This window comes from Pan troglodytes, chromosome 5 (genome assembly GCF_028858775.2).
Source record: "Pan troglodytes isolate AG18354 chromosome 5, NHGRI_mPanTro3-v2.0_pri, whole genome shotgun sequence".
NCBI classification, from domain to species: domain Eukaryota; kingdom Metazoa; phylum Chordata; class Mammalia; order Primates; family Hominidae; genus Pan; species Pan troglodytes.
Genome location: NC_072403.2, coordinates 115,931,293 through 115,946,284, shown reverse-complemented (window position 1 = coordinate 115,946,284; position 14,992 = coordinate 115,931,293). Strand labels below are relative to the sequence as shown.

Sequence of the window (14,992 nt, the reverse complement as noted above, 5' to 3'; positions counted from 1 at the left end):
ATTAGACATTCTGTGAGAGATGCAAATACAACTTCCAAAGCTACATTTAATTGCATAATTTGTAATAGAAGCTGGGTATAGGCACTGCCTGCAGGGTGATAAACAATCCAGAATAATCTAATCAGCATGATCATTGAATTTTTATTAGTCTTTGGTTAGTTATCCATTAATATGTGAAGGAACCCATCTTTGTGCCTTTATCTTTCACTACTGTACCTTTTTAAAGTTACTACAGAGAAATTTAGAGAAAACCAGAAAATGAATATCTCTAATTTACTTTAAAATCTAGCTCTACATACATCTTCTCTTGAAAATTTAACTCTGCATTGAGCAGTCCCCAGATTTTACTAATATGTTGCATTTGCTGTGCATACAGTGTGGGTTAACCTTAGCATGTACCTGATATTACTCAATTTTTATATTTGCCAATCACAAAAATTTAGGGAAAATGAAGGTGAGCAACACTTTCTCTTCCTTTTTCCATCTTTCATATCATCTGGAGATGTCAGAACATCTTAGTCCTAATTCTTTCATTAATAGCTGACTGCCAAATCACCTCACTTCTTTAGCTCTCAATTTTCTCATCTGTAATATATAAAGTAGTATGACAACAAATTTTTCTAAGGCCCATTAGTACCTAAAGTATAGGGACAAAATCAGGATCCCTACAAACTTAGTGGCTTAAAACAGCACAGTTCTTTGTCTTATGGTTTTTCATGTCAGAAATATAAAATGTCTCACAGGGCTAAAATCAAGGTGTTGGTGGGGTTGTGTGTTGTCTTGGCCCGTGGCTCCTTCCTCCATTTGCAAAGCCAGGATTATAACATCTTTAAATCTTCTTTCTCTCTCTGGTTCTCTCTGATGCATTAAAAAGACCCTTGTGATTACATTACTCTCACCCGTGTAATCCAGGATGATTTTTTACATCTGCAAAATTCCCATTCCTTTATAAAGTAATATATTTTCAGTTTCAAGGGATTATGATGGAGACCTCTTTGGGGAACTATCATTCTGCCTCCACACCAATGAACCCTGAATATCTTGCTTGCGTTTGCTTTATAAAACTACCATAACTAATTTAATATCTTGGCAAATTTTTCTCCTTTAATATTGACTGGTTTCCCCAATTTCCTGGTTTATTTCTCTTCCTAAGAATAAGCACAAGTGAACAGGTAAGACAAAATAAAAATGACAACCTTAAGAAAGTTCCTAAAATTTAGGAAATGTACAGTTTTCATTCATGGACTCTGGTCTAGATTTCGTGACTATCTAAGTTAGATGCTAGGTGATATTAGATGCCACTCCTCAGAGGTGGTCCTAAAATTACCTCTTAGAGCTCAGAGCTCCATGGAGACTTGGGGAGAGCAGCTCTGCATTTCAGTCCTTCAATGGCATTCTTACCCACATTTGTGGAATGAGGGGAGAGTATCTAGGCAATAGCTTCTTAGTTCTCCTTTAATGAAGACCACGACCACATTCTTTTTTCTGGCACAAGAATCCTTTCATTGGTTCAAATGTCAGAGATAAAATCATTTTTCTTCTTCTATGGTTGCCTTCACTTGCTGGTGCTAAAAGTGGTCACTACAAGACTTGTTTACTTCTTCAGTATAATTTGTCTATTTTCTTTTTCTCTTTTAAAAATTATAAACATATAAGTTGTACTTAAATTCAATGTCATAGTTTTAACTCAAATAGAACCAATGATTTGATTATCTTGAGTACTAAGTGTCTGATGCTCTAATCTGAGTTTCTTTCTCAAACATAGCAACTATCATCAATTGATGAATACCTTCCAGACTATTTTTCTATGTATTTGCAGATGTATTTAATTATATATATATACACACACACACACACACACACATATATATATATATATGCATGTATGTATGTATCAATGTATACTTCTCTTTTGTGGAGTTTTAAAATGAGTGATGTCATATCATATACTATATATATTATCTCAAAACATTTTTGTACTTAGTAAAATATCTTGGTAGTCTTTCAATGTCCTCATCTATTGATTTGCTGTATTATTTTTTATTGATGTGTAGCATTCTTTAGTATAGATGTGCTATTATCATTTCCCTGTAGGATCAACAAATGATTACCAGTATTAATCCTGTTGTAATCACTGGAGAAATTAGCATATTTTTATGTCTCTAGGGTGGAAGATCCTGATCAAAGAAATGACATATAAAAAAATCAAGGTATATCCCATACTGTGGCTTTAAAAGATTGAATTAATTTTTAACTACTCAGCTGTCCATGTGAATATGTTCCTTAAATTTCAACAATACTTGCCCATTTCATAGATGAAACTGTCAACATTAATGACTGTCTCCCCCACAAGACCGCAGAGCTCTGTAAGACCAGGGCCATGTGTACTGTGCCCATCACTGTATTGTCTATATCTAGCTCAGCACCTGGCATATAACAGTCCTTTAATATGTTTCTTTGAATGAATGAAGAAAACCCTAAATGGAATGACATTGTACGAAGTTTTCATTTCATTAATCCTTACTCTAAAATTTATACAGTTTTAATATGGGAACTTAGAATGTTTCTACATTTTTTAAAATCTGAAATTAATTACAAATAAAAGTGGTGCTTTAGGAAGGAGAAGCAAGTCAATAGAAGAGAAAGGGGACAAATATCCAAGGGTCTGAGAGAATATTTGCCCCCCAAGAGACTGGCCAGAAAGGATATATAAATGACATCAGGAGGAATTGCAGAAGGTTCAGCTGCACCTCAAGCAGCTGCCAGAACAGAACAGTGAACTCAAATCCCTTGGAGCCATGGCCTTGGAGCAGCACGAACGCTGGTGGCTCTGTCCAGAACATGCGACCCTCTGTAACCAAAGCCAGCAGGTTCAGCAGAATCTCTATCTTCACCCAAGGTGACTGCATTGGCAGCAGTAAATGTGGCAATGCAGGAAGGATCTCCAGGCCAGGTATGACACTATATGCCCCAGAAGTGTGCAACCAGGTCACCTCATCCCAGTCTATCCCGAACCTTCTCCCTTGTTCAGCAGCAGCAGCAGCAGCAACTTTGTGCTCTCCCACCCACGCCTCCGCAACAGCCACCCTTGAATAATCACATGATCTCACAGACAGATGACCTCAGCAAGTCCTTTAGACAAATGAGCCCTAGCTGCCAAGGTTCTACTAAAGCAACTGACTGATCGGCAGCTCTGTTCCAGCCCCTACTCATCTCCCAGCACCGTCAGTGGACTAACTTCGTCATGGCTTCCATGGGTCAGTCCCTCCCCACCTCTAACTGTTCCACCTCTAGCCATGCACCACCTACTCAGCAAGTGCTGCTACCCCGGGGCTACATGCAGCCTTCTCAACAGTTCCAGGTTTCTTTCTAATCCCCCTGGACAATATCCTAATTCCAACCAGCAATATTGACCTTTCTCTCACCTGGTGGCCTACAGATCCTGATGTGGTCAATAGCTGGCTCAGCCATCCCAGCAGCCCAGTTTATAGCCCATGATGCCTAACCAGCAGCAGGTGGCTTACCAAGGAATGACTGGGGTCCAGCAGCCACAGAACCAGGGCCTGCTCAGCAGTCAGAGAAGCAGCATGGAGGCCCAGATGCAAGGCCTGGTGGTTCAGTACACTTCACTGCCTTCTTACCAAGTCTCAGTGGGTAATTACTCACAAAATGTGGTCCAGCACCCTTTCTAGCAACTCATGCTGGCCCCTGTGAGCCAGTTTGGGTAAGGAGTCCCCCCAACAGGGGGCATACCAGTGTACTACAGCATGATCCCACTGGCTCAGCAGAACCGTACAAGCCCTACTGTTGGGGTTTTGCAACCTCCTGGGTCTCAGCAGTACCAGATGCTTCAGTTTCCCTCTCCCTGCCGTCTACCACAGATGCTGCAGTAGCAGTCAGGAGTGTCACCTTCTGGACCAGGTGTGGTGGTCATGAGCTGAATTTCGCTAATGGAGCCTGACCCCACTCAGAACCCATCAAGGGTCCAGTGGAGTCACTGTAAATACTACAACATGGACCACGAGGGGCAGAAGCCTGGAGACCTGTACAGTCCTGACATCAGCCCCCAGGCCAACATACAAATGAGCAGCAGCCCTGACACATCTCCTACCCAGGCTTTGCCACCTTCTCTTGTCACCAACCTCAGTGGTGGCTGTCTGCACAGGACTCAGTCCCTTGCTTGTCCTCAGATGGTTCCCCTGGCCTGGGGGTCCAGCACAGGGTGATGGGTGCTACTCCCTCTTAGGCCAGCCTTTAGAGTATAATCTGTCCATCTGCCCTCCCTTGCTGCATGACCAGTCAACTTACACAGTACACCAGGGACAGAGTGGACTGAAGCATGAAAACCAGGGCAAGAGACAAGCACTCAAATCTGCCTTCTCTGACATGGGGACAGCAGATGTTGTTTTGGGGCAGGGGCCGGAGGTAACAGATCTCCCTAAGGGCATCACCTGTACCGAGGCAGACAAACTCTTTAAGCAGCTTGCCATGTCCAGTGCCAAGACCCAGCTCAGGGGCTGCCTGGTGGGGGTGGAGGGGACAATGGTGGGACTGCTGAGAATGGCAACTGCTTGGACCTTGCTGCCTTTTACACCATCATGGCTGTGTTCCCTAACCTGCTGGCTGCTCAAAATGCCTCCCTTCATCTCAACAACTCCCTGAATAGCTTCACACTTTGAATGGCCAAAAAGAACTATGACCTGAGGATCCTGGAGTGAGCCAGCACCCACTAAATGGAGAAGAGGAAGGGAGCAGCCCAGAAGGGGTGGGGACAGGATAGAGGGTGTTGAAGGATCCTGATAGACTGTGGATGGAGACAGAAAGTAAGGAGACTGACGCTAAACTGGAGCCTAAGACAGTAGTGTTGAAGACCGAAACAGAGGGACATCCACACTGGCATTGGATTCCTTCAGGCTCTCCTTCTTTGGGTCCCCTTTTTTCCCCTGGTTGGTCCCTCTGCTTCCTTCTTCTTCCCATCCACTTGTATCATTTTAATCTATTTTCTCTTCTATTTTTTGTTCAGGAATAAGTATTCTCCAATTTTTATTTTAAACATCTCAAGTTCCCTTTCCTTTTTTTTTTTTTTTTTTTGTGATGGAGTCTCATTGTCACACATCCTGGAGTGCAGTTGCCTGATATCGGCTCACTGTGACCTTTGCCTCCCGGGCTCAGGTGATCCTCCTGCCTCAGCCTCCTGAGTAGTTGGGACCACAGGTGCATGCCACCAACCCTGACTAATTTTTTGTATTTTTTGGTAGAGATGGAGTTTCATCATATTGCTCAGGCTGGACTCAAACTCCTGACCTCAGGTGATCCACCCGCCCCAGCCTCCCAAAGTGCTGGGATTACAGGCATGAGCCACCACTCCTGGCCCTTTTTTGTCTTTATGAATGTATTTATATGGACAGAAATATGGACAGAATTATGATAAACAAAATTGATTTCCACATTCTCTCACTTCCTCATCTTGCCTTCCCAAACCCCACAGAGTTAACACTTGGAACTCCCCTCACCTCCAAGAACACTTGTATATTGTTTGTTTAATATCTGTGCCACAGTAACAGACAGTGTTTAATTGCACAAATAGATGTTTGCTGGGTATATTCACTGTAAATTTTATTTAATCTGTTTTTTTTATTTGAGGGCTATTTGGGGTCAAAGTTGATTTTGTTTTTAAATATAAAAAAAATTGTCACTGGAAAAAAATACAACTCAGCATTCCATTGGAAGAATACTCAGTAATCTTTTGCCCATTACAAATTCTTTTCACAATTTTTCCTTAAGCAACACTTTTATTTGCAATTAATTTCAGATTTTAAAAAATGTAGAAATGTTCTAAGTTCCCAAATTAAAATTGTATAAATTTTAGAGTGAACATTGATGAAATGAAAGCTTTTGCACAAATGTCATTTTATTTAGGATTTTCTTCATTTATTCAACCAAACAAATTGAAGTACTGTTAAATGCCAGGTGTTGAGCTAGATATAGACAATACAGTGACAGGCATGGTGCACGTGCCCTGGCCTCACCGAGCTCTATAGTCTTGTGGAGGAGACTGTCATTAATGAAACTGTCATAGGTGCTAGCAAAGCACAGTATGCAACAGGGTAAGGTTGATGGAACATGAGGTGGCAGGGAAAACTTCTCTGAGGCAATATACTGTGAGCTTGGCCCTAAAGGAACAGTGAAATAGATGAAGAGTGTAGTGAGAGAGGGAGAAGAGAGAAAGCAGTTCATGAAGAAGGGCTATCTCATGCAAAGGCTCTGTGGATGAAGGGAATATGGTTGTATTGGAGAGCTAGGCAGAGTGCCTTGAGGTGGAATCAGAAAAAGACAGGGCTAAAGCCTACAGCGCTGTGGTTATGGCCATAGCAGACATTTGAGGAGGGGAATAACATGGTTAGAGTTGCATTTTGAGAAGATCACCCTGCCTATCTTATGGAGACATGGCCCAGAAATGATGCTGACCAGCTGAGACCATTATATAGTTGTTAAGGACATCAGTATGACCAACATCAGGGTTACATATAAGCGATCATAAAAACATGGCTCAACGAGGGAGTCAAGGTGTTTTGAAGGTATCTTTAAGAACCAAGTGGTTAGTTTTGCTCAGTTTTGTTTGATACAAAGTTGTAATTTAATTCATGAATAGTAACAGCTCTGACATTTTACCAAAAGGGAACTTTACAAAACTGTGCACCACACTGAATAAATGGAAACCTTTGGATCTGGCTGAATCTACTAGTTAGTAATGCTGTTCAGAAATTAATATATGATCTGTGGCACTTTTTTTGGAATGGCCATTTACTCAGAATTTTTAAACAGTATTTTATTATGGAATGTATTATATTTGTACTCTGAGGAAGCTTAAGATAGTTTGGTGATACATATAATTCTTTTGAATTTCAAATAACACATTTGGTTTATTTTTTCCTTCTTAAACTAGAACACATCTTCCTGGAAGAATTGGGTGGGCTTCTGTTGTAAAATTGCTTCTGTTTCAACTAATTCTGTCCCAATTAGGAGCCAATAGTTTACATAAGGATGAAAATATTTGAAAATAATAGCTTATACTTTTATCAAAAAATTGTATATATTTCTTATTTTTAAACCTAAATTTTCTACTGTTACTGTCATTAGATTATGTATTTTAGTCACCATACATAAGTCATAGCCATTAAGTGATTATTCATCTTAAAGCTATAGCTCCAAATATTGTCTATCCTGTGTGTATTTTTTATACTTTATACAATAGTTGTATTTTGAGAGTAAAAGTTTTAGGCATAAGCAAATCCTAAAACCATCTGCAGTAAACCAATCAAAATGTGATTTCCAAAAAAAATGCTAAGGGGCAAGACACCTCAGATCATTCTCATGTCATAGATTGGCAATGTGCAAGAAAATTCTGTTCCTCACTTCTTTGATTTTATCCCTTATTGTCAGTAGATTCAGAGGCATGAGTTTGTATTTCCTTAGCTTCCTTCTGCTGCTTTCTACCCCTTTATTCTTCCAGTCTTATGTAAGAATACTTTTTCTTCTGTGATTCTTCTCATGTAGCTGAGTTCTGACCTTCTATTAGGCCAGAGGAATCAATATTGTGATAAGATTCTTGCCAAACTTTTGCCCATGAGAAAAATCTTGGGGAGAATGAGGAAGTTAGCTAAGAATTATGATTTTCAGATTGTGAATAATCACGCACACCAAAAAAAAAAAAAAAACCAAACTAAAATATCCCAGATGACTAACAGCTATATTGGGTTGAATGATGATGTAACCTACTTAATTTGCATGTAATTTTCATCTAATCAAATGTAGAAATGTGTCTATTTTTTCTTCACTTCTTTGATTTTATCCCTATTGTCAATAGATTCAGAGGGATGGGTTTGCATTCGCTTAGTTTCCTTCTGCTGCTTTCTACCCCTTTATTCAGCCAGTCTTATGTAAGAATACTTTTTCATCCCTGTGGTTCTTCTCATGTAGCTGCACTAATGTGTGACTTTTTAAATCAACCATCCTGTCAGCTATTCAGACTTTCTCATGTATAGACATTTGCTTCTTTTCCTTCATTCAAAGTCCTGCCATAATCTTAAAGGATTTGAATCCATTTAATAATTTAGTCTTTACATTTTTGGCTCTACTTAATCCAAGGACCTCTGTCTTTCCTGTTCTCTGTGTCCCATTTTGGATTGAATCTTCATTAGCAGCTTCTGTAATGTTAATTCCAGATCATAGTTCACTTTTTTGTAACCACCTATGTTTTCAGATTTCACAGATTCTCATTCCACTATACATATCATTCAAGCTGAAAGATGATGATCATGTTAAATCACCTCAAGCTCCCTCAATTTTCTTCCAGATAACCAGCAGCAGCTACTGTTCTAAATCCTTCCCCATCACACCCTCTTTTCCTCATTTTTCTTCTCTTTCACCCTGAATCCCCTTCTACTTCAATTCATTGGTTTTATCTGGCACCTTGTTTTGAACACAACAATCTAGTCACAAATTCCAACTTCTAGTTAAAAAATCTGCATTTTTCTGCTCCTGTATCTGGGCAGCCGAAAAGTTACACATATTCATGGTCTCAATGTCAACACCACTGTTAGCACATTTGATTAATTCTTTTGTCTTTATTCATTTGTCTCTTTCCTCCTTAAAAGTCAGTCTAACTTTCTCTATTGTAGTTTTCAAACCTACATTTTACCCATGCACCTTTATTCTCAATTGTAGATCTTCCTGCCTGCTTTAAGGAGAAAACTAAGGTCAGCAGGTTATTTTCCTTAGCTTCCCTACTCATAACACCTTAAAATATATCCAGTCTATGAGACACAGTGCCCTCTGCCTGTTCAGTACTAATCTCTTCCATACACACATTTTATGCCCTCTTAACCTGCCTCTTTCCTGTCTTGTTCTCATCATCAATCCTCTTTCTCTTGTAGCCTCAATATATGTTTTTCTATTGGTTTCTCCTAGATTATAAACATGCTTATGCCTCTCACATCTAATGAAACAATTCAAACTCAAAAGTCTCCCTCTAACACAACTTATTTTTGTCATATTCTTCTCATACCTTCTTTAGAAAGAGAAACCCACATTCACAGTCTCCACTACCAGACTTCTCATACTCTTCATGATTGACTGCAATCAGGTTTCAGCTCCTTCTGATTTCCAAATCTAATGGAGATGTATCAGTTCTTAATTTATTTTATCTCCAAATGAAGCTAGCTATTCTCTTATTTCTAAAATATCAGTAAGGATTTGCGTTTGTTTGTTTGCAAGAAACATGTACAAATTCGTAAGGGAAAGATATCACAAGAATTGGAAGACATGGGAAGTAAACTCAGAAATTTGGGGCAGTCCAACATTTTTTTCAGGCTACTGCTTATAGAATGAATAAGTATTGAATTAAAATTTTCTATTTTTGAATCATAGTGCTAAAATTCAAAGACTTGAGAGAGAAAATCCAACTGATCAATCCTTTGTCACAGGTTGTGTCCTTCCCTGGTCAATGATGGATGCCAAGAAACATTGATGGCCCTACAATTTCCATAACATTACATTCCCATGATTTTCTTATCTCTCTCTCTGTCCTTTTATACACTTATTAGTTTCTTGTTTGTCCACTATTTAAATATAAATGTTACCTCATGGCTTTGTTCTTTTCATCTTTTGATATCATCGTATGTAGTATCATTCCGCATCATGACTTCATCTAAATTGGCTACTTTTTATCAAGTTTTCTGTGTGGATGGGTATTGTACTAAGTGCTTTATATAGATAAAAACTTATACAATATTTTATGAGATATTAGATTATAATATTCATTTTACAAATGAAAAAAAAAAAAACTTGGGCTCAGGGAGATTAAGTAATGTTTCCGGTTCCTACAGGTCTTTGGTGAAACTGGAGAATCAAGTCTCCAACAACCAAATGCTCTTACCATCTATGTACTGACAATTTTCCAAATATATTTTCAACCAAGCTTTGTCAATGGCTCATTTGACATCTCCTCTTATTCTCAGCATTCAGAGGGCTTTATATATTTAAAATGAAATTTATCATCTTTTATGGCTCCTGTTTGGTGACTCTCATGACTACTAAATGTTAAAACTTAGTGTTGGTGATTGTAGTGGTGAAGAGAGGAAGTCTTCATCAAGTTCACTTTCATATTCTATTAATAAATGTCGCTGTCCTCCATGTCCTTCACAATCGACCCTCATTATTTCATATTCTATTAATAAATGTCACTGTCCTCCATGTCTTTGACAATTGACCCTCATTATTTCAACAAGAATGTGTTAACAGCTTCTAAGCTGAATTCCTAACCAAATAACAATCTCATTCAAATCTATCACCCATATAGATTCCTAAGTGTTTAAAAGCAGCTATGTTATTTCTCCATTTAAAGTTCTCAATTGGCTTCCTGTGTCCTGTAAGATAAAGTCCAAATTCCTTAGCATTGACATACAAGAGTATTTCTGATTTGGTCCTCTTTACTTCTCCAATTTCATCTCTTAGGTCCATCTGATCTAAATCCTGTGCTTCTGGAATACTTAGCTGCATAAATACCTTGAAAGTACCATGATGCTGAAAAGACACTTTGGATTATTTATTCATGTATACTTCCTGTTTTTAAAATTTTTATTTTTCTCCCTTCCTATTTCCTGATCTGGACAACTCTTTTCCTCTTTGACTCATTACATCTTCAAAGAAAGCTATTGAGTTGTTTCCCTTCATGGATGTCACCATAATTATCAGTGAAGAACTCTGTTATTTACACATTGTCTACTTTCCATTCACCGTTTTTAAGAAATCTAGAAATAGAGTGTTTCCATGGGGGAATAGGAGTGTGTTTCATAGAGCATAATTTAATAATGGGTGGCGGGTGGGTTGGGGGGATTGCTGCTCTCAAGTTCTGCATAAGTAAACAGGGCAGAAAGAATTCTAAAAAATAGATAGCTCCAACTGTAGAAACACCCAGATAACAATAACTGGTAATTCAGAGAAACTTAGAAGTACATTAGACAGTCAGATTTAAGATGTTATATTCTCTTAATCATAGTCATACAGAGTACACTTCAGGTAAAGAGATATAAATTGATATGTTTGGGTGATTTCTAATTTGTTTTTGCAATATAATCATGTAATCTCAGGATTGCAAACAACTTTAAACATTATGTAGAAATCTCTTACAAGCTAGCTCATTGTGATTACCTGAGGACATCAATTATGAAGCAATAGATTGTAAATGCAATGCAGTTTGCATTGTGATACAAAGCAGTTGTATTTAAATTTGTTTTACCTCAGTAACTAGCTTGGTGATTAGATCATTGTGGGAAATTTCAAAATATACACAGCTTGATAAGGTCTTTCAGGAACTAGTAGTTAGGTCAAAATTCAATTTACAAATGAGTCCAACTACTAAGAAGAGCAAGTAGCTTTGGATTAGTTTTCTATTGTTGTTATAATAACACAAATTTGGTAACTTAAAAAGCAATACAAATTTATTACCTTAAAGTCTGGAGGTCAGAAGTTTGAAATGAGTGTTACTGGGATAAAACCCAGAGTTCCCTCTAGAGATGCTATGATGAATCAATTACCCTGCTGTTTCCAGCTTCTACAGGCTGCCTTTATATCTTGGCTTATGGCCCCTTGCACTGCCTGCGTTTCTTGGCTTGTGGTTCCTTGCACCACAAAGCCAGCTGTGTAGCATCTTTAAAGCTCTCTCTCTCTGGTCTCTGATTAGGGCTTCACATCTTTTCTGACTTTGACTTTCTTGCCTTCCTTTTTTCCTCATAAGGACTATTATGATGACATTGGGTCCCCCCCGGATAATGTGGCTAATCAGCCTATTTCAATATTTTTAGTTTAATTACATGCAGTATAGCTCGTTTTGCCATGTAGGGTCACATATGCACGGTTCTGGGGAATAGAATATAGCCATTTTTGAGGGCCATTTCTACTAATTACAGACCCAGCAAAAATGTTCTGATATTGTTTTCTTTTGTTGCTGCAAAAATGTGGAGTGCTGGAAGTGTTGTGATATTTCATATGTAAAACAAGGATAGTGTTGAAACTCTAAGGCCAAAAATGCAAAAGGTCAGTGTGAAACTTCCCTTAAAGGAAGAAGGAAGACCAAGGGAAAGGGTGTATCACAGGCAGTTGTGTGAGGCAAACCTGTGACAGAGGATTAGCAAAAACAAAAAAAGTAGCAAGAGGAGGAATAAAGAAAGATAATAAACTGAGATAAACTTCACTGTCAGTTAAATGGAAAATTCCATTATTCAGAACATTCCATTTTTAGGACCCACAATTCAACTGAGGTGGTACTGTATTTAGCAATTTCACAAAAGCTTTCCACTTAGAAAGCAGAAATATAGCAACAGAGAATGTCAGAACTGAAAAAGACCTTCAATATTTTCTAGTCTAACCTCACTTTACACGAAGTAAATTGAGGTCCACATTTTTTAAGAATTTAAGAAAAGTTGCAGTTACTTGGTGCCAAAGGCAAGACTTCAACCCAAATGTCCTGATTTAAAGTTCATTACTCTTGCCACATTCTCCTCTAAGAATTCTTTCTCTCCCAGTAGGAAATAATATTTTCTTTCTTCAGGAAATATAAAAATTTTTTTCCTTTCATAAAAAAATTTTCTGTCACTTTTCTCTCCAGGAGTGGTATGGAATAGTCATCTTTTTTCTTTTACATAGAAGCTAGAGCTAGATTTAGCCTCAACTGCATAACATGATTTTCATGTTACATAATATCATTTTTTATTTGTCTAGTATTGTGTGGGTTTGAAGGTACTTTCCTATTTTACGTATTGTGAAGCCTTTAGATAGAGAAGGTAACTTTATCCCTGTTGTACAAAGATAAGCTCATTAGAGATGAAACCAGGACCAGAGCCTGGGGCTCCTGTTTCTCTGCCACCCTATACTTGGGCTGCACTGGGTTTTATGATTTTAGTCAAGTTTCTCATCCTCTTCGTGAATTTGTGTTCTTATTTTTAAAATAATGGAAATAATTTGTTTTACCACATAGGGAAATTGTAAGAATAAGATGAGATATTAAATAGGAAAGCCATTTGAGAAAAGATTATATCCTTTATAGCAAATATAATAAACTCATAATTCAAGCACTTATAACATGAGGAGGGTTGGACAATCATTGCTAGGTTATTCTAGATGAGTGAATTAGGCTAATTTACAACTGGGTTAAGTTGTTTTCCACATAAAATTTTTTGCCTTAAGATAAAATGCATAAATTCTTAAGTTGTTTATTCTTCAAGTAAATGTAATGATAATAATAATAAACTCCAGGCCCTGTGCTATAAAGCTATGATTGCTCTTGGTCACCAAGTACTAAGTGATGCATTCTAGCCTCTGAGGAAACGGGTCTGTGTGATGAAAAACCAATGTGTTAAATCCCTAACTCCCCTAAATCACTCAAAATGTTGTGCAAAGATGAAAATGGCAGAGAAAGTGATTGGATGCATGGTATACTTTTTCTACCTTCACAGCCTGCAGCTGATTTTCTTTGCTTGCTCTCTGCTAAAGCTGTTAGGAAGATAAACCAACTACTATTGGCTACATAAATATAGAGTTGTCTAAAGCACTGGCTTCTATTCCAAAATTTAGGTTTATTTTCCCAGACCGGCCTCTGAAAGACCTAACTTTTTTAGATCCTGAGAAGATGAAGGTCTGTTTGAGCACTCCTCTGTGCTAGACCCTGTGCTGTGGGTTTCAAAACATTACCTCCTAAAAACTTTACAACAACTCTTTGACCTAGGTACTATTATTATCCACATTTACTAGAAATAGATAATGAAGCCTAGAAGGATTTAGGAACATACTGAGGGTCACACAGTCAGTAGGGGTTGAACCAAGACAGCCTGACTTTGCAGTCTTCTACATTCTTAGTCACTGAATACCTATCCTGGTGACACTTGCCCCTGAAATATATTAAGGGAAACAAATACCACTGAAATCACAATTAACTTATTGCCAACTGGGACAGCTATGTTTCAAGATTTGTTCTGGTTTTTAGATTTTGTAAGCCATTTCTTCGAATGTTATACTCAATGGGTTTCAACTTTATTTAAGGTCTATACAGTACAATAATAATATTTGTATAAACACCATTAGAGGTTTCAAATGAACAAAGCTAAGTTTTATACTTGACTCATGGAGCAGAACAAAATGCTACAATTGCAGCTACATTGAAGTAGAAAAAAATGATAGAAATATTGCTTTTCAAACTATTTTAATCCCTAGCCAACCTGTTTTTCATCAATATTACCTATTAATGTCATCACTTTCAGCATTTGATTTTTAATTAGAGTTTTAATATGACACATTGATTGTTCAGCTCCTTCTTTACCACCTTTAACTACATCTTAGTTCTTCCACATTGAGTTAAAACTTTCAAAAACTGATAAATATGGGAAATTAAGACAAATATTCTATAAGATGTAAATGAGGTATGATAATTTGAAAATTATAAAGTTGTTAGATAGCAATGCATGCATCCTATCAGAAAGCATGTCAGTTATCTTCATACACAGCTTGAAATGTAAACGCAGATGATTAAACATCTTTCTCCTGTTAGAAAAATAATTTCCTTCTACTTTGGGGTTTTGAAACTTTGGTTTTTCAGGAATAACAACGAGATGAGAAATAAGAATGCAAAACTTATGGAAAATTTCAACTTAAAGAACCTAGTATGGAAATGGGAAATTTTGCCCTTGAAATTTTAAATCTGAAAGCGTGTTATGATAGACTACTAACACCCTAATATGTTGCCGGACGTTAATAAACTGAGATTAGCTCAAGATTCAGGGCCTTAGGATGAAATCTCTGGGAAAACTAACTTTAAGCCAAGGTTCAATCATTCCTAATGGTAAAATTCTAAGGAAGTTTAATTCATCAAACATTACTTATTGCATGAAGAAAAAGATGACAGGAGTAAGATTCAGGAAATAAAGTCTAGAAGCATCTC

At 37.6% G+C, this 14,992-nt stretch overlaps 1 pseudogene; it reads left to right on the top strand.

Moving 5' to 3' along the window:
* Positions 1 to 393: 393 nt before the first annotated feature.
* LOC100613387 (R3H domain-containing protein 2-like) lies at positions 394 to 5,085 on the top strand (annotated as a pseudogene).
* The last annotated feature ends 9,907 nt before the right edge of the window (positions 5,086 to 14,992 follow it).